At 36.6% G+C, this 22,260-nt stretch overlaps 1 long non-coding RNA gene across 1 annotated transcript in view; it reads right to left on the reverse strand.

Moving 5' to 3' along the window:
* Positions 1-20,500, reverse strand: part of LOC150100530 (uncharacterized) — a 74,919-nt gene extending 54,419 nt beyond the window's left edge. The window contains exon 1 of the long non-coding RNA XR_016549246.1: positions 20,316-20,500. This is a non-coding gene — a long non-coding RNA (uncharacterized LOC150100530). The remainder of the gene's footprint in view (positions 1-20,315) is intronic.
* Between the last annotated feature and the right edge of the window lie 1,760 nt (positions 20,501-22,260).

Below are 22,260 nucleotides of genomic sequence, written 5' to 3' on the forward strand. Positions count from 1 at the left end.
ATAAACACCCAAGTTTCAACCTTCACATGAAGGTCATCATCTGGAGTATACACATATATACAAAAGAAACAAAGTTACTGATCAACTGTTAAAACTATTGGCCTGACCTCTGGTGAAAAAAAAAAAACCCTACTACATTAAAGCTAGAGTCCTGCTATTATTATTATTATTATTATTATCTATTAGGTTACAAAATTAAATTAAGCTGGAGAGCAACATGTTCACACACAAAAAAAAATTAGCATACATATAAATTACAACAAACCAGTATGGATGGTGGCCAATAAAAACTGAAAAATTGCTCAGAGTCCTAAAGTAACATTTTGCTGGAAAACTAATTTTTCAGCTTTTATTAGTCACCATCCATACTGGTTTGTTGTAATTTATATTATTATTATTATCCAGGCCACCATGGAGGCAAAAGACTCATCGTGGTATGTCGAAATACAAAGTCTATCATACCACTCCTTGAACCCATCAACTGTCCCCACTCCAACCACTCTCTCAGGCAATGCATTCCAAGGTTCAACCACCCTCCATGCAAAGAAACCACTCCTCACCCTCTTGCGCACAGCCTCCTTTCATAACTTCCAGGGATGGCCAGTTGTCATTGCTCCTTCCCGCCGTTCCACCAAGTGAAAGAACTCTCCAATGTCTACCCTGTAACTACCTCTCAACAGTTTAAGTCTCTATCATATCACCTCTCCTTCTATCCACCAAACTCTGCAGTCCACATTCCCTCAGTCAATCCTCATAACTCATATTGTACAGTCCAGAAACCATCTTTGTTATCTGCCTCTGTACCCTCTCCACAGTCAATTTATCCCCTTCAAATCCTGGGGACCAAATCTGAGAACAATAGTCTAAGTGTGGTCTGATCAGTACCTTATACAAAGGAATGATAACTCTTTTATCTCTGCAGGTCAGCGTCCTCCTTCTCAGTATTGCAGCAATCCTCTGAGTTACCCTCACCACCTTTGCAATATGCTCTCTGAATTTCTGTTTTCTATCAATCATCATTACCCAGATCTTGTCTCCCATACCTGCTCCAGTACAGCTCCTCCAATTGAGTACGCATCCTCCCATCGATGGATCCCAAACCTCAAGACTTAATATTTTGCTGCATTGAACCGACAACCCCATTTATTTGCCCATCTGTCTAGTTTATTCAAATCCTCTTCCAGGGCTGCCATATCTGCACTATTACTGATAACACTTCCCAACTTCACATCATCCGCAAACAACTGAATGTCCCCTTGCAATCCATTGACAATATCGTTGATATAAAGATTGAACAATACAGGTCCCAGTACTGAGCCCTGTGGAACCCCACTTGTAACCTTCTGCTTCCTTGATATTGCCCCATCATACACAACTCTCTGATACCTGTCAATCAGCCAATCCTGAATCCATTTGACTAATCCGACATTTAAACCCATGTGCTGCAACTTAAATATCAGCTTATCATGTAGCACCCTGTCAAACACCTTTGCAAAATCCAAAAAAATGGCAGTATATGCCTTCCCCTCATCAACTGTTCTTGTCACTTTATTATAAAAGACAATCATATTACTAAAGCAAGAGCGTCCCTTAACAAATCCATGTCGATTCTCACAGATAACATTACCCTCATCTACCCAACGCTGTATATAGTCCCTCACTAATTTCTCCAAGACCTTAGCAACTACTGATGACACACACAAACAGGCCTATAATTAGACACTTCCAGTCTCTACCGCCCTTATGCAGTGGTACTATCTTACCTTTCTTCCCTGGGTACCTTTCCTTCAGTCAGACTTTTATTAAAAAGCCAGGTCAACGGAGCTGTCGGTTCTTTAGCACATTCTCTCAAAACCATTGGTGAAATAACATCCAGTCCAACAGCTTTATTGGTATCCAGAGTACTCAGTATTTGGAACACACTCTCCTCTTGCACCTCTAAAGCCTGATCCTGCCCTATCCCTCTAGTATTAAAACCTCCTCCAGGATGAAATACTCCAATAAAGTGCCCATTGAACAACTCCACTATGTCTTCTGCATGAGTCACTCTATTCCCATTTTTATCCTGCAATGTCAGTCTTCGACAATCGTTTCTCCACCTACTGGTCACAAACCTAAAAAAACTCCCTAGGATTTTCTTTGGATCTTAGTGCCAATCTCTTCTCATATTCCAGTTTTACCTTCCTCACCATTCTGGTCACTCTCCTGGCCTGCGTCTTATATTCTTCGTGTATCTGTCCTCCACCCCTCTCCTTGTATATCTGCCATAATTCAAATGCAGTTCCTGTTTGATATCGTTTGTCATCCACTTTACACCAAATTGTGTCTGCTTCTTCACCTGTGGAATACAGCTTACTATTGCTGCTAAATTAAGCTGGAGAGCAACAGGTTCACACACAAAAAAAAATTACTTATATAAGCATACATATAAATATGCTAACAAATATTCTTTCACAATTTTCCAAGCACTAATGATATCCTGGCCTTCCAATTCTGCCCTCCATGGAACTGCCCCTAGTTGATACCTAAGACTACTATAATCACCCACCTTATAATTCCACATACGTTCCCTTTTCTTTGATACACCTGCATGTCAATTCATCTTCCAAGTCAAAACCACATGGTCACTTTCTTCAACTGGTGGGAGAGATGTCATCTCACTTATTATCAGCTCTTCTGATGCTATGACCAAATCCAAAACTCTTGAACCTCTTGTTCCCTCCATCACATGCTGCCGAAGACATTTGTACCTCAAGAATTAAAGAAATTCTATCCCCTTCTTACTACTTGCATTTTCCTCTTCCCAGCTTATACTGCTGTAGTTAAAATCTCCCATAACAATCATTCTTCTTGCAATTGCCAAGCTCAACTGCCTAAACATCTCCTGGTCCCCACCCTCTGTGCTCCCTGGTTTATAGCAACACCCCAATAAATCTGTCTTGGACACTTCTACCTCACACCATATGCTTTCAAACCATTTGTGTCACTGCCTTTCAAAGCCTCTACTCTAAGAGGACATAAGTCATGACTTATCATAAGCAGTACTCCACCACCATATTTTCCTTTCCTATCCTGCCACTTCAATTCTGGTTATTATATCATCCACATCTAAGAGATCCCAATAATCTTTGGCCAGGTTGATGCTATCAGCGCCACCAATTCATTTCCTTTATTTCGGATAATACTGGTATTAATATAGAGCATAAAAATGTCACTTCTATACCTATCATTTTCCCCTCTCGACCCTCCCCCCGGGCTCAATGTTTCCTGACAACGTCTCCCCTTCCCCCAAGAGGCCATCCCCGTTACCATTCACCCTGGGAATTCTAGTTTCCCTGCATTGACACACTGACTCATTCAGAACACAATCTTTCCAGATGCCTTCGTCCTTCCTCATTCAAATGCAAGCAGTCTCTAGCATACAGTTCCCTTCTGTCTTCAAACGCCCTCCAAGCATCCACGTATTCCAACCCTCTCTTCTCACACATTCTGGCTATTATATGATTCAGTATTGCTGCTCTTCTGCTCAGCTCGTCACTATCATACCTGGGCAACACAAACACAATCTTCCCTCTCTGCGTTTTCTTTTGCACAACTTCAAGCAAGAATCTCAGATCTCTTGCTACCTGATTTACACTGCCTCTCAAGTCATTCGTGCCCACCATCACAATCATCTCATCCATCCTTTCACCCCTCTTAATTGCCATAGCCACATTCACTATTGTTTCTCCAGGCAAACACTTCTCACGCATCCTATCTTGCACACCACGGATCAGTGAGTCACCATACACCTCTCACCATTCCCTCTCTCCTCCTCCATCACTCCCATAACTCTCTCTCATTCCCTCTCTTCCACTTATGCTATTCTCTCCTCTTATGTTATTCCCATAACTCTCTCTCATTCTCTCCTCTTCTATCATTCCCATACATCTCTTTTATTCCATCTCCTCTACTGCTCCTATTCTCTCCTCTTCTAGCATTCCCATACCTCTCTTGCATTCCCTCTCTCCTACTGTTTCTATTCCCCCTTCTAGCATTTCAATACCTCTCTCTCTCCTACCGTTTCCATTATCTCCTCTTCTAACATTCCCAGACCTCTCTCTCATATGTGTCCTTATATAAGTAATTTTTTTTTGTGTGAACATGTTGCTCTCCAGCTTAATTTAATTTTTAACCTAATAGATAAATAATACGAGGACTCTAGCTTCGATGTAGTAAGGTGTTTTTTTTTTACCAGAGGTCAGGCCAAATGTTTTAACGGTTGATCAGTAACTTTAGCATACTATGTATATTGTAGTGCAGCTTGCTTCTTTGTATATATGTATACACTCCAGATGATGACCTTAATGTGATGGTCGAAACGGCGAGTGTTTATTTTGGTTTGTATTAAAGTTTACTTTAATGCAGTAGTTGTTTCCATAATTTTCATAACATATTCTGATCACCGTGTAAGCATGAAGGAAAGGATTTTATTGTCTCAGTATTGTATCCAGCCGTATTAATTGTATTCAACATGGCAGCTGCCAGTTTTAGGAATTCACTCAGTCCACAATTTAAAGACTACGTTATTTGTAGCATAGATAATGATTTTGTTGCTTGTTATGCATGCAGTACGTACACATTCATTTGTTTAAAAATGTGGCAGGTGCAGGATGGGGATGTGTATGTGTGCATGAAATGAAGACAGTGAGAAGCACTAGGAGACATAAGGATCTCGATCTAGGGATTTAGCAGCAGCAGAGATAGTGCTTTGGAAACAGGTGAAATTCAATTTATGGATACCAGTAGTGTGTTCAAAGTTAGGAGAATATTAAAGACATACACATGGATTTAACCTTGGACAATGCAGCAGAAGGAGATGGTTTGTCTGACAGCCATGATTGTGTTCGTGTGTATGAATGTAAACTGAAAGGAGAATGTGTGGAGAGAGAAATAGAACTGCTGAGAAAGGTGGAAGGAATGAAGACTGAATTGAGAAGGGTGAATGAAGATATTAGGAGGATGGAGTTGGCTAGTGAGAGTAAGAGAACGGCATCAGAGAGCAAGGGAGAGAGAGAGAATGGAAGAGACAGGGGAAGAGTGAAAACTGCAGAAAAAGTCAAAAGACTGTAGAAGCAAGTTATACACAACAGAAGAGAGGAAATTGCAGAATGTTGAGAGAGAGAGAGTGTGTGGAAACAAGCATTTAGAGATGAGAGGGACAGTGAGAGAGAAAGGAAAGAGAGATTGGAAGCTGTAAGAGTCAAGGATGCTAGTGAGAGAAGGATGAATGAATTCTGTTCAGAGTGTCAAGTATGGAGATTCGATGATGCGGAGGAGAGTGCCAGAGGAGTGCTTGCTTGCTTGGTGGAATGATAGAAAGTGTGGCACTGGCATTGAAGAGGGATGAAAATGTGGAGGAGATGGCAGGTAATATTTAGGACAAATGATCTGAGAGGTAGTGTGAATTGTGTAGCGCAAGATTTGGGGTTGATGTTAGAGACAGAGTAGCAATGATGAATGAGATGATAGCGAGAATGTGTAGGAAAAGAGGTCTGGAATATGTGGATGCATGGAGTACATTTGAGGACAGAAGAGAGTTATGTGCAAGAGATGGATTACATTTGAATGCAAAGGATGCAAGCATTTGATGAAACTTGTTTTCTGGGCAAGTGATGAGTGTATTGGGGCAGAGAAACTAGAATTGTACAGGTGGAATGTAGCAGAGATGGCCTCATGTAGTCATAATGGCTTGAGACATGACAGGATATACACTACAGTGTCCACATTGGACCTCCTTAGTTTCAAAGAACAGTGAAAAATTGAAATGCAGAAATATGTTAGGAATGGATTGTTCAAACGTTCCAGAGACTCTACAAGTTTCATGCAGAATTGTTTTTTTACAAAAACTTGGTGAGTGTTCCTTCTCATTTGTACAATTTCGATGCCATGGTCCATACACTTAAGTAGTAGTAATGTGGACAGGGTATCCACAGTGGACCTCCAATATCCTGTATATTACAGAGCCAGGTGAAGTATTAGGGGTTGTATTAATGGCTATAAGGATACTGGCAATGCACTGGTTTTTTTTTCTGTATATCTGTATACAAATGCTAAGAGCATTAGAAATAAAGGGAATGAGTTTGTGGTACTGATTAACTCACCCTCTCCCAAGGTTGTTAAAATCAGTGAAATTTGGTTAACTGAGGAGGAGGATGTTCTAACAGGGCTAGAAATCAACGGATATAGTGTATTTCGGCAAGATGGGGAAGGGAAACATAGTGATGGAGTGTGACTCATGATAAGAAATGAATTGATCTCTCTCTTAGAGTGGAGAATCTCAGTAGAGATAACACTAATGACTTTGAGAGTATATGGTGTGAGATCGATGTTTATATGATAAGGTATTTAGTTGCTACAGATCAGGGAATGTAACTGGTGATGAGCAGGAAATATTTAGGCAAATTAGTTTGGCAAGTGATCATTATGGGGGACTTCAACTACAGTGATATAAACTGGGGAAAGGAGACAGCATGCATCAAAAGGGAACTGAATTTTTGGATTTCTTGTCTTAGGTAGCATGTTTTGAAGGAAACATGAGGATCAAGAGTTTTGGATTTGCTCATAGCATCAGAAGATTTGATAGTGACTGAGATGTCATACTTGCCCTCCATTGGTGTGAGTGACCATGTAGTCCTGACTTGGAGGACGAATAGGCATGTGGAGGTATCAAAACAGAAAGAATTTATGTGGAATTATAAGACAAGCAACTATCATAGACTAAGAAACCAGCTTGCAGCAGTACAATGGATGAAAGAATTTGAAGGAAGAGGGACTATTAGTGCATGGAGGATACCTAAGAAAAAATTGTTGACAGCATTGACAGATTGCATACCTTAAGTGAAGAAGATAAAGCAGCTTGGAGTCAAATGGATGACAAAAGGAATAAAAGAGGAATTGCAGAAGAAAAAGAGATTATGGAAGGCATATAAAGAGCTGGGTGGAGAGCAGTTGCATGAGGAATATAGGGCTCAGGCTAGGAAATGGACTAGTATTGTAAGGAGAGCAAAATCAGAATATAAGAGGAGACTGGCACTGAAATCCAAGGCAAATGCCAAGGAGTTTTTTCACTGTGTGGTGAGTAGGAGGAAAAATGATACTGAACGCATTATCTTGCTGGATCGAGATGGGAATCAGGAGATGGGAATCAGATGACATACAAGGGCTATCTGGAAAGTGCTGATAAACACCTAGAACACAAATGATATTACAGCAACAGATATAACCACAAGAAAGAACATACGAGGATATAAGAACATAAAAGTTATCTTTATAACCAGAGCGGACCCCCCTGGGTCTGCCCCAGGCAGCACTTTGCATTTAAGAAATCTTGCCATACTGTCTATAGAACAGCAACTGAATGATGAAATAGACTTCGACAATGTCATCGATGATTTTGCTAATGGAAAAGCAAGAAAAAATAACATTTTAAATGTTGGAATTAAAGTTTCAATTCAAAAATAAACAAAGTGTTTTAATTTATTTCTCTATATGTTGTTTTGACTTTTTGTGTTTTTTGGTGCATATCGAGAGAGTGGAAACTCAGGGACTGCTTACCAGATGGCAAAAACTCTAGCTACACCACTAGTCTTCAGTATTATGTAATACACATATTATCACAAGGAACATTGTTTAGAAAAAACAACACAACTTTTCACTGGAGATAAAATGTTCTGTCTTAATTCTGCCCATCGAGAGGAACAAATGCAGGATTATAATAAACAAAGAGTGGACATACATTGCGTTGAAATTTTCTTTTCAAACTTGAGCTACTCTTATTCCCTACAACAGAAACTATATTTTGAGGTATTCTTCTAGATTATCTTTTGGTGTTAGTATACCATTAGGAAAAAAAAAAAAAAAGAATACTTTCAGGTGATTCTACAAGTCTCTGAATGCATTCCCATAACGTCTTCTGTTACAGTGGTTACCTTGTAACCACCATGTTACATTGTCATGACTCTCTTTTCCTCCCTCTACTCCCATCTCTCTTTTCTGTACACGTGCACATCAGCTTTAAATTCACTGGTATTGACTGAAATACAGCAAAGTACTTGAACTATGTATACCCAAGTGCACCTGTTTCTCTTTCTCTTTTCACCTTTATGTGATGTATGGCAGATTTCAGCAGCATGTAATACTGCTGAAATCTGCCATACATCACATAAAGGAATTACTACATTACAGTAAATTGGGAAGGAGGATCATGTTTTTGATTAAACCTTATTTCTTTCCAATTCTTTTGATGTTTAAGACTAATTAATAGAAAAGTCACCTAATAAAATAATGTGTGGTGTATCTGAACGAAACCCATCAAATACTCCACAAAATGCTCTTTAAAATGTCAAGGACAAAGTACAAGTTTCTTCAAACTTTTCTAGGTCACATTTCCAGTGGTAGGTAATGCAGACTAAGAGAGAAAGTGAGGAAGTTGAATGATGATGATTATTATTATTATTTTCCTGACCCCCCATGGAGTCACAAGACCATCACAGGAGATCAATATTAGTGAACACAATGTCGATCATACCACTCCTTAAAAATCAACAGTAGTCTGCACGTTAATAATGGGAGAGAGAGGAGTAGAACTCCTCCCTCTCCCATTAATAACATGCATTCTATGGAAAATCTCTTCCATGTCAACCTCTCAGGCAACGCATTCCATGCTCCTACCACTACCCATGCAAAAAACTTACTTCTTATCCTTTTACTAACCATCCCTTAGTCAGAGAGAGGGATGTGGTGAAGCTGTCTGCAAGGATAAAAAAAATCAGAACTCCAGAGTGGATTCAAAATGTTAAAATGGCATTCCCAGAAAATATAAAGCATACTGCAAGATCTTAGCAAATTAATCAGAATATAAGAAAGCAAACAATGTGCTCAAGTAACTAAAGAAAAGTCATTGCAAGATTTTAATAAGAATGTAGAAGATAAAAATCAGGAAGGTTGGCAAAATGTTCTGAATTCTATTGAAAAATGGTAGAAAGAATACTATAAAAAAATCAAAGATGATAGAGATTATATGACTGCAGTTGAAGATATTCTAGAATGTTTGGAGTAATTACTTTGCAAGACTGCTCAATAAAACAATCAATGGCAGCATAGGTATAGAAAACGTTCAAGAGAGATCCAATCAGGAGTGCATATCAATGGTTGAGATGCAAAAAGTCTTCAGAAACCTGAAATGTGCAAAGGGTAGCTGTAGTAGATGACATTCAACCAGAAATGTTTAAATATAGAGCTTATGCAATGCAACAGTGGCTGTACTGTATACATCAAAAGTCCTGGTTAGAAAATCAGATTCCAGATGATTTGCTTAGAGCTCTCTTAGTGCCAATCTACAAAAATGGTAAATAAAACTGAAGTTGAGAATTACAAGAAATTTTTCTGTTGATTGTTACAAGTAAGATTTATGCAAGTAAGATTGAGAAAATGATAAAAAATTGTGGAAGAGAAACTTTGAAATAAACAAGCTGGGTTAAGGCCAAATAGTGAAGAAATCATGAGAATAAGACAAGGATCTGTATTTAAGTTTAGTAGACCCTGAAAAGGCCTATGATATGGTAGAAGAGAAAAGCAAAACATAACAATTATTATTGGAAGTTTATTTTTTGCTTGGTTAGACTATAATAAATTTAGTTTAATCCTTTATCCAAGTGTAAACAAACAAAGTTTGCACCTGAAAATATCTTCAGGACTGAGGTAAGGTAGTGCAACACCAGGCAACTCTGAGCAAAGGTGGACCAAGCTCTCATCACTCCTTGTCTCAGTATCTCCCATAATGCAAAGCTCATCTCCTTGCAGACATGTATCTACACTCAGACACTGCATTCCACTCTCTCCATGTAAAGAACCTTCTCCTCACCTTTCTGCTCACACCCTGCTTAAAGTGTTTCAAGGGATGGACTCTTGTTCTACTCCTCCCTCTCCCATTCTATGAAAAATCTCTTCCATATCAACCTGATAACCCCTAATTAGCTAACATTTCTCAATCATATCCCCCCTCCTCCTCCTGTTCATGAGGCTTTGCAATTTACATTTTCTCAATCTGTCCTCGTATTCCACATTCCAAAGCCTACTGACCACCTTCGTGAATCATCTCTGGAGACCCCCTTTCTAAACATATCCTTGTCATCATGAAAACCCAGTGATCAAATTTGTACACAATAATTCATATGAGGCTTGATCAAGGACTTATACAATGTAACCAGAACCTCTTTATTTCTACAAGTTAAGGTCCTCCGCATCATTATCATAATCCGATGTGATGTCTTCGCAACTTGTGTAGTGTCAATAAATTAAAGATGCCAAGAAATTATATTCTTGGTTTAATTCTTTATCCAAGTGCAAGAAAAGAAAGTTTGCACATTAAGTAACTTCTTCACCACTGGGCAACTTGCATATAAGAGGCGTGTCTAATGTCACCTCTGAACTTCAGATCCTTATCCACCACCACTCCAAGGTTGCTTATTTCCTTTAAAATTTCCATGCTAAGTGTATACTTTGCATTCCGTTGTTGGCTACCAAATTTCAGAACCTTACACCTGGTAACATTGAAATGACAGTTCCATACTGTTGCAAGGCTCTTGTTAAGCAGGTAGACCAAGGCTGATGCTAACTCCTTGGAACATTGCCTTAAGACATGTGGTTATATTCATAAAGTCCTGTTGCCTTATTGTCATCTGGCTTACTTATTTCCTCATATATCTCTTGCTCGCTCACTATTAAGTCTTCTCTCAGTTTGTCCCCTGCACTTCAGTTTTAATTTCACACTGAGGACAAAACACCTGATGAAATGTTCACCAAACACCTCGACTATGTCCTCTGCAGCAGTCACCAATATCCCACTTTCATCCATTAAAGCATCTTACTATAATCATTCCTTTTTCTACTTGCCACATATCGAAAAAACTCATGAGATTTTTTTTTTGGCCTGATTTGCTAATTTCTGCTTGTACTGCACTGTTATCCTTACCAACTGGGTCACTTTTCAGGCCTGCTCTTTATACTTTTCATGCAACTGATCATTACCATTATTCATTTTGCTGTCTCCAAAGTGCCACCTTCTTCCAGATTTCATGCTTAATTCCCTTGTTCACCCATTTTATATCTACTTTGTTCAGCCTTTTGACCTTGAATCCATTCACACATTGATTATGTTATGTATTTCTTTGTCAGTTCCCAAGCAGCATTTATTTTTCCTTACTGCTCAACTCTGCATGCAATTCTAACCAAACTCTTACAAAACTTTCAAGGGTGACCCCTTGTTTGGTCATCCCACTCATCATATATTGAAAAATTTGCTATCAATCTTATAGAATTCCTTTAGTAACTTTTATATGTTTATCATTTTCCCTGTCTTCCAACTTGTCAACTAGACATTCCAACTCACATATCCTCAATCACATCATATAGGGATCATTCCATAGACCTATCACCAGCTTGGTCACACTGGATCCTCTCCACCACTTCATCCACAAGGAATTCAGGTGACCAAATCACTGTGAACAGTAGTCAAGATGCCACTAAATCAAAGCCTTGTAAAGAGGAATAACCTCTGTATCTTTATTTATTAATGTGTCCTTCAACATCCAAATGAGCTATTTTGCCAACTTTTGCAGTATCCTATGAGCATCAACCCTTTGTTCACCATCACCCCAAAATCCCTAGTCATGTCAATTTCCTGCAATCCAATACCATCAACATAACACAAATTATGTAATCTTTTCATCCTGAAGTACATAACCTTACATTTTACATCATTACATTGATTGAGACCCATTATTCTTTGCCCACACTGCCAATTTATGTAAATCATCCTGCAGGATATCTACATCACTTTCATCAACTACTCTCCTCTGCAGGTGTGTATTACCAGCAAACAGTGGAATATCCCCCCCCCCCCCTACACACTCCATGAAAATCATTCCCTATATCATTAATATACAAATTAAAGTCTTGACTCTACACAGCCTTGAGGTGTTCTGCTAGTCATATGGTGGGGCAGAATCTTTGTCCAGATTCTGCCCCACCATATACCACTCTAGTGTAGTATTTCTCATCTCCCCCGCATCTTTGTCCAGATTCTGCCCCACCATATACCACTCTAGTGTAGTATTTCTCATCTCCCCCGCATGAAGTTGGCATGACTTTCCACCTGGAAATTACGGTTTTTCATTCTTAAAAAAAAAAAAAAAAAAAAAAAAAAAAAAAAAAAAAAAACAGTCATAAGAATACACGTAATTAATAGACGATACACTTGCTTCATAATCTAAGATGCTTTGGCCATAAATCCAAAACAACTCCACACCTAGTCCATTAGTTTCGTATCAGTTTCCGCTGCTCCAACTTATGTAATAGTTTTCTGCGTGTTATTCTGTCATCAGATGCCTGTGCAAAACCCAGCAGTATCACGGTGTTGCTATTCCCTTTATACAATTCTACTGTCTATGTTAAATTACTAAGGCAGGACCCACCTTTTACAAAATTGTGCTGCCCAAAATAGAGTATCATATTTCCTATCCACTCATTCCTGAATTTTACCTTTAACCAACTTTTTCAATATATTAACCATCACTCCTGAGATACTACTTTGTCTGTAGCTTGATACTTCTAATCTCTGAGCCATGTTTATATAATTGAACCATATTTCCTTCTTTCCACTCTTTTGGAACCTTGCCAGAACTGAGACTTACATGAAACAACTTGGTCACAATCACTTGTCTCCTTGCACATTCTTGTAGCACAAAGACTGACATGCCATCCAATTCCACTAGTGAATTCATATTGATATTTTTAAATGTGCTGAGCATCTCCATTTCGTCTACCTAAATTCTCACATCAGCAGCTGCAGAGTCTCCACCTGGATGACATATCCCTGCAAAGTGATCACTTACTAGCTGTTTCTTCTGCTCACTTTCCTGCCATCATCTTCCTCTTACTTGCTACATAGCAAAAAAACTCATTTGAATTTATTTTGTTCAACAGAGTTAATTTTCTCTCATAATCTGATATAGCCTTCCTTACCATATTTACTCACCCTTCTTGCCCGTGCTTTGTATTGCTATGAGCATGCTGATCACCTTTTTCTTTATATTCTCTTCACAATGTGATTGCAACTCCAGCTTGATAATAATGCTACTCATCCATTTATTCCCCATTTGGCTTCCCTCCTGATACTGTTTATAAAGTTTAATATTGCTTCTCTCAAACAATCTCTGACCACTTTCTGAACTATTGGCATTCTTTCTTTCTTTATAGATTTGTATGCCACAGTACTACTACAAGCTGCCTCCTAAGTTTGTAATAATCCCCAGCTTTGTAACTCCTGTATAAGTTCTATATATATAAGTTCTATATTTCTTGACCGAGAATTCCATATGGTTACCAATCTCTCAATACAAGACTGTGCTGTTACTTTCCCTGTAGAATTGCTATTGTGGTTATAGATACATCTTCTGATGCTATTTCTAGATCCATTACTCTCAAACCGTTATTCCCCTACATCATATGCTGTTTTTTTTTCAGAATAATTAATCCTTTGTACCTTGGGAGAATGTAGCTTTACTATAAAGAATGAGATGATGTCAAACTTATAGACAAAAGCATGCCAAACAAAGTTAAGTATCAGCTTTTTTATTATCTTTTTATATGCCTCCCACCCATGAAAGGCTTCTTATAAATGTAGGTTTCCATTAGATACTCCTGTTGCCTATTTTCGTGCCATGGTGAAGGACAGCAGACTTGGTCCCTTCCCTCCACTGGCTTATCCCATGCCTCCGTTATAATAGAATTAAGAAATTAGAAATATCCACTAAATTAAAGATACCAAGAAATTATATACTTTGTTTAATCCATTATCCAAGTGTAAACAAACAAAGTTTGTGCCTGAAGTATCTTTCAGGACTGGGGAAACTCATGGCAATGGCGGTATGAGTTCACATCACTTGCCATAATGCCAGTCCTGAAAGATATTTCAGGCACAAACTTTGTTTGCTTACTCTTGGATAATGGATTAAACAAAGTATATATTTTCTTGGTATCTTTAATTTATAGTATAACCAAGTGAAAAATTTTCAACAAAAATATCCACTTTTCAAATTTGCAGAGATGCATTTCGTTGTCCTGTTATCCAGGAAGACCTAGGGAGGAGCAGAGGGGGCGGTCTGTCCCGGGCAGCACTTTGAACCTTTTTGAACTTTTGCAGTTAATTCTAAAATACAACTTGAGAACTCATTTCCAAAGATTGTAATAATACTGCAAATTTTCCTCACAATTGTTGTAAGTGTTGCTAGTTGTGAGAGGAGTTTTTCTAAATAAAATTGATTAAGAATTACCTACATTATTATGAAAGACTTCACCAATGTCATCGATGATTTTGCTAACAGAAAGCAAGAAAAATAACATTTTAGAATGTTAAAATTAAAGTTTTACTTCAAAAATAAACATAGTGTTTTAATTTATTTCCCTATAGTCATTTTGACTTTTTGTAGTATTTTTGGTGTGTATTGAGAGGGGTGGCAAAAGCTCTAGCTACACCACTGGGTGGACCAAGTATCAAGGTGAACTGATAGAGACTGCATCGGCAGAGCATAAGAAATGGGCTATATCAGCTATATAGCTCTGTTGATGGTGCTTCACTTTATGGATCTAATCTAGTGCCTCCTGAGCATCAGTGGGTATGGGAAGGTATTAGACTCCTACCAGATTATGAATTTATTGACTTAATCAGGGCAAGGATCAATGCCCTGCCCATGAGGGCCTGCACAACCTGCTGCAGAGGTGACATAAGTTGTAGGGCAGGTTGCTGGTAGAGCGAAACCTTTCTCATATTGCTCAATGTTGTTTTCGAACTCATGGTATTCGGGTGAAGCGGTATGATGCCGTGGCCTCCATATTAAATAATCGGTTGAAAAACAAAGGTTGGGAGACTGCGATTGACCTGCATTATAGGACTACAACTGGTATCAGAAAGCCTGATTTAATTGCAAAGAAGGATGAAAGAGTTTGGGTTATTGGTGCAAGGATAAGTGGATACTGGGTACCAACTTGTTGTCAACCTTAGGAACAAGGTCTCATATTATGGGCAGAATATAGATCTTGCTCAAAAGATTGAAGTGCTACCATCTCCCTTTGTGCTGTATGGTGTAATGAGAGTTACAGACTTGATTTCTATAGGCATTACTTCAGCAGACATTAAAATCTTGTTGCTTAGAACTTTGCAGGGCACAGTGGTAGATAGTATTTTTCAGAATTGTATAATACCACAAGCACTGTTGAAAACACTATTATATTGAAGCCAGAAGAACAGGAAGAACAAAAATGTTTCCCAGAAATACAGAAGTTCAAAACAGAACAAGCAATGAAAGATGAAAAATAATGAAATGTAACTATTATTTCTGGAAATTTTTCATGTTACTCCTCTAAATTGATATTAATATTTATGACCATTTTCTTAAGGAGTACCCATTGTATTACATCATTGGCTTTTTTACTCCAATTTACTTAAACCATTAATGATATTTTCAAGACAGAAATTAAAAGAAAAATATAGAAGGAATAATTTTAAAGACATTGTCTTTAAAATATCATTAATTGTTTAAGTAAACTGGAGTAAAAAAAGCCAATGATGTAATACAAGAAGTACTCCTTAAGAAAATAGGCAAAATAGCCATAAATGTTAATAATGAAATGTAAGGAGATGGAATTACAACAGAAAGGGTGAAAAAAACAGGAGAAATATGAACAGAACTAAATTATTATCATTATTATTAACATCAGCTCTCCATGGAGTCAAAAGACTCACTGAGGGGGGGGGGGGGCACACTGTCATGCATAAAGATCATCTTTAAACAGTCCATATTTCTAAACCATACAATAGAATGGCCATTAATTTATAAAACTTAAGTTTGGTCTTATATTGTTTTTTGTTCATAATTCCTTTTAATTATTTCACAGATTTTATGAAATTTATTTATTTTTCATCTACATATTTATCTTTTAATATTATGCAACTAAAATAATTAAAATGTGTCAAATGTTCTATTATTTTACCTTCTATGACTATATTTAGAGCCTCTGTAGCTCAGTCAGTATAGACGAAGCCCTTTGGTTGGAAAGACCTGGGTTCGATTCCCATCAGCGACGTGAGGAACTTTTACCTGGTCTCTTTCGATGAAAGATGAGTTAGCAGGTCTCATATGGAGGTAGGGGTTCTTTTCACCCAGAAATTTGGGTGAAAAGAACAGGCAAATTGGCCCCATAAACACACGCATCTACAGACATAGGACACACCAGGAGGCATAGGGTTAACCACGTTATCCTCAAGTTATGATTGCAGTTGCCAAGTTCAAGAACAGTTGAAAGGTTGTGGGCACTTAAGTGCCTGTTAGGACCACTGATGATGATGACTACATTTTGTATATATTTTACCTAATATGAACTTGACCTTAAAATGCTATCATTTTTGTTTTCTTTTGTGAAATCTTTGTGTTGTTGGCTTATTTTATTTAATTCATAAACTGATTTTTGAAGGTCGTCTTTGTTATCTTGTAACATAATCTGATTATCTACAAACAGCACTGTACTGATAACGGTTCTGATTAACTGGATCCCTTGTTGTTTTATATATGTATATAATGTTCTTTTTTTATATAATGATCATATTTTTGATCAATATGCAGTGAGTATTACACACACAGATATAGTAGGTACAGGCAAATCAAACAAGAGAACATGTGCAAATTTAGAGACAAAAAAAAAATTATTTTTTGACAACAAAATATAAACATAAATGGATGGAACACGTTCAAAGAATGAAAACAGAAAGATTACCAAAAAAAGCCTTAAAGTACAAGCCATTAGGAAAAAGAAAATCAGGACGTCCTCTTAAACGATGACTTCTAAGGCCGGAACAGGTCATGCCAGGCCTAAATCCTTGATAAGCATGATGAAAAAAATATTATTGGTGGTGGTGGTAGGTAGTCGATGATGTTGTACTGATGGTAGTAATGTCGATGATGTTGTATTGATGGTGTAATATCGTTGTGTAGTGGATTAAGTAAGAGAGAGATGGAATGGATTAGTGCAGGGGTTCCCAACCCTATGCCCGCGGGCACCATGGTGCCTTTTGACCAATTTGTGTGTGCCCGCCACTGTTCAACCGTGTGCTGTATAGTTTGAAATAATCACGCAACAATTCATGGCATACTATATGACGCATGCGTTAATGACACATGACGAGTATTAAACGCATACAATGTAAAGTAGACATGCATTCAAAGTTGTTCATTCCAGTTTAAGAACTGGAATATCATCATATTCTCCTAATTATGAAGCACTGGCCAATGAAATGCAATGCCAGAAATCACACTAACTTACATATATATATTTAAATTTTTATATAATGTAAACTTTTAAGTAATAAAACATTTGATTATAATGTAAACTTTGTATGTATTCATTTAACAAAAGAATTCAAAAAATTTGCTTGAAAATATAGATGGTGCCCGTCGCCCTATCGGTATTTTAGAATGTGCTCTAAGAAGCAAAAAGGTTGGGAACCTCTGGATTAGTGTATCCTCCTAAGATGAGTCATGGGAGTCCTTGGATGTGTCACATGATAATAGTAATATTAATAATATTATTATTATTATTATTAATAATAATACTGAATCAAACTGAGGACAGACTGCATCTGTCTTAATTTCAATCTCTTCTGTTGTTTATTATTTAATTTTCACTTTTTTTTTTGTCTTTATATGAACTTTGTATAGCTTATGCTAATTATAATGGATAGCATTTTTTTTTTATTATACTACATAATTCTTCTCTATATATTTTATCAAAAGCTTTCTCATAATTAATAAAGACTAAATATATCTTCAGATTAAAATCTCATCTTTTTTTTTTTTTTTTCCAATAATTTGTTCTAAGACACAAATGTTATATATACACAATCTTCCATGATTAAAAAACAATTATTTCAGAAGAACAGTATGGTAAAGCCATACTGTTCTTCTGAAATAATTGTCTTTTGAAAGTAGACTGTTTGCAGTATTTCTTGTAAAGTCATATCGGTATTAGTCTTTTATTCAAAATTTTACTGCATATTTTGCAACGTGCATTTAATAAGTTTATTTCTTTGCACTTTCCACACTCTTCTCTATTTCCTTTCTTAAACAGATATAACCCTAGCTTTTGATCAATTTGATAAAACGTGATATTTTCTCACAAGAGAAAAGATAATCCAGTTGATTCTGTTTTTTGATACCTCTATTGCTTCTTTTAGTTCTTTCATTGTAATTGATCCTACATCGGTACTGATTTCTTCATTATTTTCTATTAATAAATTTGGGTTATACCATGAATTAGTGTAATTATATTATATTAATTTGTGCTGATCTCTTCTTTCATTATTAGATATTAATTTTCTTAATATATTACATTATATATGATTGGAATGCATTGCCTGAGATTGCGGTGTGCAGAGAATGGTGAATGTATTTAAGGCACAGTATGATAGGCTAAGTGTACGACAAGGGGACCTCACCCGATGAGTCTTTGACTCCATGGAGATCTGAGGATAATAATCAGTGTTGTCATCCATGAATATCTTATAATAATTGCTGCACTGGCATTGATGTGTTTATAAGTCAATAATTACATGGGTGCAAAGTGCCTGTGAAGTGATATAACATTTGGATAGTATTGAAATAACATCTATATAAAGCTTATATTTTTTGTGTTTTATCTGTGTGGCCATCTTGGTAGTTAATAAGTCTATTCTGAGAATCTTGGTGGGCAGTCTTTACTATGTTGTTTTGCTTTTGTATATTTCTTTCCTTTGTTTTTGAAGAAACGATATGTATATTAAATGTTTTTCTTTTTCTTTTTTTTTTTTTTGCATTTTCTATGTGTTCCAAATTTTTAATAGTTTTCTTTTTATTATTATTATTACGTGACACCTCCAAGGATTCCAAAGACTCATTGAGAGAGAGCACCTACTCTACAACTCTCTGTCTCCACCTCTTAATCCACCAACTACAGCGAACTGCCACTACCGTCATCTACCATCACCACCACAAAAATATTTTTGTCTGTAAATTGTGCATGTTCACCACCACCACCACAAATATTTTTGTCTGTAAATTGTGCATGTTCTCAAAGCTGCTGCTTTGAGAACATGCACAAAAAGCTGAGTTTCCAGGAGAAAAAACCTTGCTAACTCCATATGAGATCAGCTAACTCACCATCAATTGAAAAAAACCCATATAAAGATTCCTCTCATCACAATGAGAATTGAACTTAAGCCTTTCCCAATCAAAGGACACAACATACCATCGTTCTTCCAATTGTGCAATGGAAGCACAATATTTATAATTTTTAAGATTTTTCTTTCTTTCTTTTCAAGTATTTCAGAGGATGCCTTGTGAGTTATCTTTATTAAAGCTTTCAATTTTCTTCTATATCTTCATAATTTGGGTTCTTTTAAGTAATGTTAATTGTAATCGATATAATATTCTAATGATTTCTTCTTGTAATATGTAAACTTCACTTGTTTTATTTTTTGTGTTTTTTCTCTTATGTACTTCTGTCTGTTCTGTTAAGATTCCTATTTTATTAATTACTAAATAATGATCTGACAAGATTTCATTTCTTCTGTAAATATATACTTTTACACATATGAGTTAGTTTATTATTAGTAATGATAACAGTCAATTAAAGATCATGTTACTCTACCATTCCATATATATTTATTTTTATTCTTTAAAACATTTTGAAAATTATTGAAAATGCAAAACTCCAAAGTTTGTGACCATTATTATTTCTCCAAATGTCCCCATATTTACCTAAAACATTTTGGATTGGATTATTTCCAACTCTAGCATTGTGGTCTTTTTGTTCCAACTGTTCAGAATCTTCTTTTCTATCTATTTCTTTGAGATCACACAGGCTCCTATAACATTTAAGTGCTTTTTACTTGTTTTAAATTTAATTTGTTCATTTATAAGAGTGTTTATAGTATTTGTATTCTATTTTTCCAGTTAATTAAAATGGCCACTCCACTCCACTGGAAGCTCTGATATGTTGCTCGACTCCACTACATAACATAATATAACCATGTATATATTTAGTTCCCTTTAATTTCTTTTTTGTTTCTCTTATTACACCTATATTAATATTTCTGGTTTTCAGTTGTTTTACTAATTTCGGTATCTTTTTTTTTATACTTGATACATTCTAAATTAAAAATGTTCAGATTTCTAATCTTTTACCTCTGTCCTTTCCTGGTCATAATCCATTATTTCTGTATGATGAATTATCCAGCAGAAGCTTAATAAGTTGTAGAGATTTTTATGTGGTAAGGTAACTTACTACATAACACCTAACGTGGAGAACCAGAGTATCTTAATGCAGCAGCTAACTTTTGACCTGTCTGGCTAAGGAGGTCCTACCAATAATCAAGATGCCACTGGCACAGCTCCTGAGGTCCTTGGCACAGACAAGCATACCTATCACATATAAAGTGGAGAGAAAATGCTAAAACTTCTAAAAACAAAAGAATGATACATAAGTGGTAAATTACTATGAATCAAAAGAAATACTAAAACAATGACAAACACAAGCATCAGAGAAAATTATAAAATAACAAACACTAGAATCAGAAAATGATAAAACTATCATAAATGCCAAAATGACATATATATATATATATATATATATATATATATATATATATATATATATATATATATATACAGTATATGGGTCTAGTTACTTGGAATCATTCCCCTTTAAATGGGAAACGTAGCATTTCAGGCAATTTCTTACCTTTCAATGATAATAGCGCAACTCATAAAAATTAGACCCAAAAATCACCATAAATATATATATATATATATATATTTTTTTTTTTTTATTTTTTTTTTTTAATATAACAATTTTCTGAAACTAGGTTTCACATTTTCTGCTTGGAGAGGTGAATGATTGGAATGGTTTGCTGGAGGGAGTTCAGTGCCCAGACAGTGAATAAGTTTTGCAGATATCGGTTAGCCTGGATCTCCAAGGCTGAATTTTCTGAGTCGATTTCCCAGCTAAAATAAACGGTTTTTATTAAAAAATCAACAGCGGACTTTTCATGACTCACCAGTATTGTTTTTATTTCACTTTGAGTTCAAAATAGTCATGAAATCAATGATTTTTAAAATACGTATCTTGTCGATCGATCGCAAAAACTCCATATTTATTTTTCCATCCCTGTCCAGCACACGGTGGCGCTAGCGACAACGCCGAATGTGCCCATGACAAGCGATGGATTCAGTAATTTCCGCTGCCAATTTTTTAAGGGGTCACGTGATTATTTCTAACGAGATTTTTTAATATTTCAAGAGCAGGGGCATAGGTCGTGCATAGGCACAATGGCGCTAGCGACAACGCCGAATGTGCCCATGACAAGCGATGAATTCAGTAATTTCCGTTGCCAATTTTTAAACGAGTCACGTGATTATTTCTAATGAGATTTTTTAATATTTCAGGAGCAGGGGTGGCTCGTGCATAAGCACTTGGAACTTCAGCACACCCAATTTTTCTATATATATAAATATATATATTAATTTATTTATATTTGCTTGTAATATTTAATTTTATCATCAACAATCCTATACAATTCTCTTATTTTGCATAAAAAATAATAAAAATCCATCTTGTAGCACTTAGGAAGGCGAAGGATGCTAGCAGCACTGTGTTTACCACAGTGTCATATTGCTAGTATTTGCTACGCATATGCACGTCATAGTGAGATGCGAGCTATTAGCGTAATGCAGCAGTGTCCGTCGCGCAGTTCCATTGTTGTTTATATGCAGTTTGCGCCAGTAGTCGAGTGTTCGTAGTGCTTATCGTGTTTATTATTATTATTATTATTATTATTATTATTATTATTCCTGATACCTCCAAGGAGTCCGAAGACTCATCGCGGGAGGACATCTTCAACTCTCTCTACACCTTACCTCTACTACGAATCAACGCCATCTACCGCCCACCTCCAACACCACCACAACTAGTAATTTTTGTCTGTAAATTGCGTGTGTTCTGAAGGGCCGATTTGTATGTATGCGGGATGAAAAACCCGAGTTTCCGTGAGAAAAAACCCTGCTACCTCCGTATGAGATCGGCTAACTCACCATCGATTGAAATCGACCAGATAAAGATTCCTCCCGTCGC

This window comes from Typopeltis vanoorti, chromosome 13 (assembly GCF_054136105.1).
Source record: "Typopeltis vanoorti isolate ZY-2024b chromosome 13, IOZ_Tvanoo_1.0, whole genome shotgun sequence".
NCBI classification, from domain to species: domain Eukaryota; kingdom Metazoa; phylum Arthropoda; class Arachnida; order Uropygi; family Thelyphonidae; genus Typopeltis; species Typopeltis vanoorti.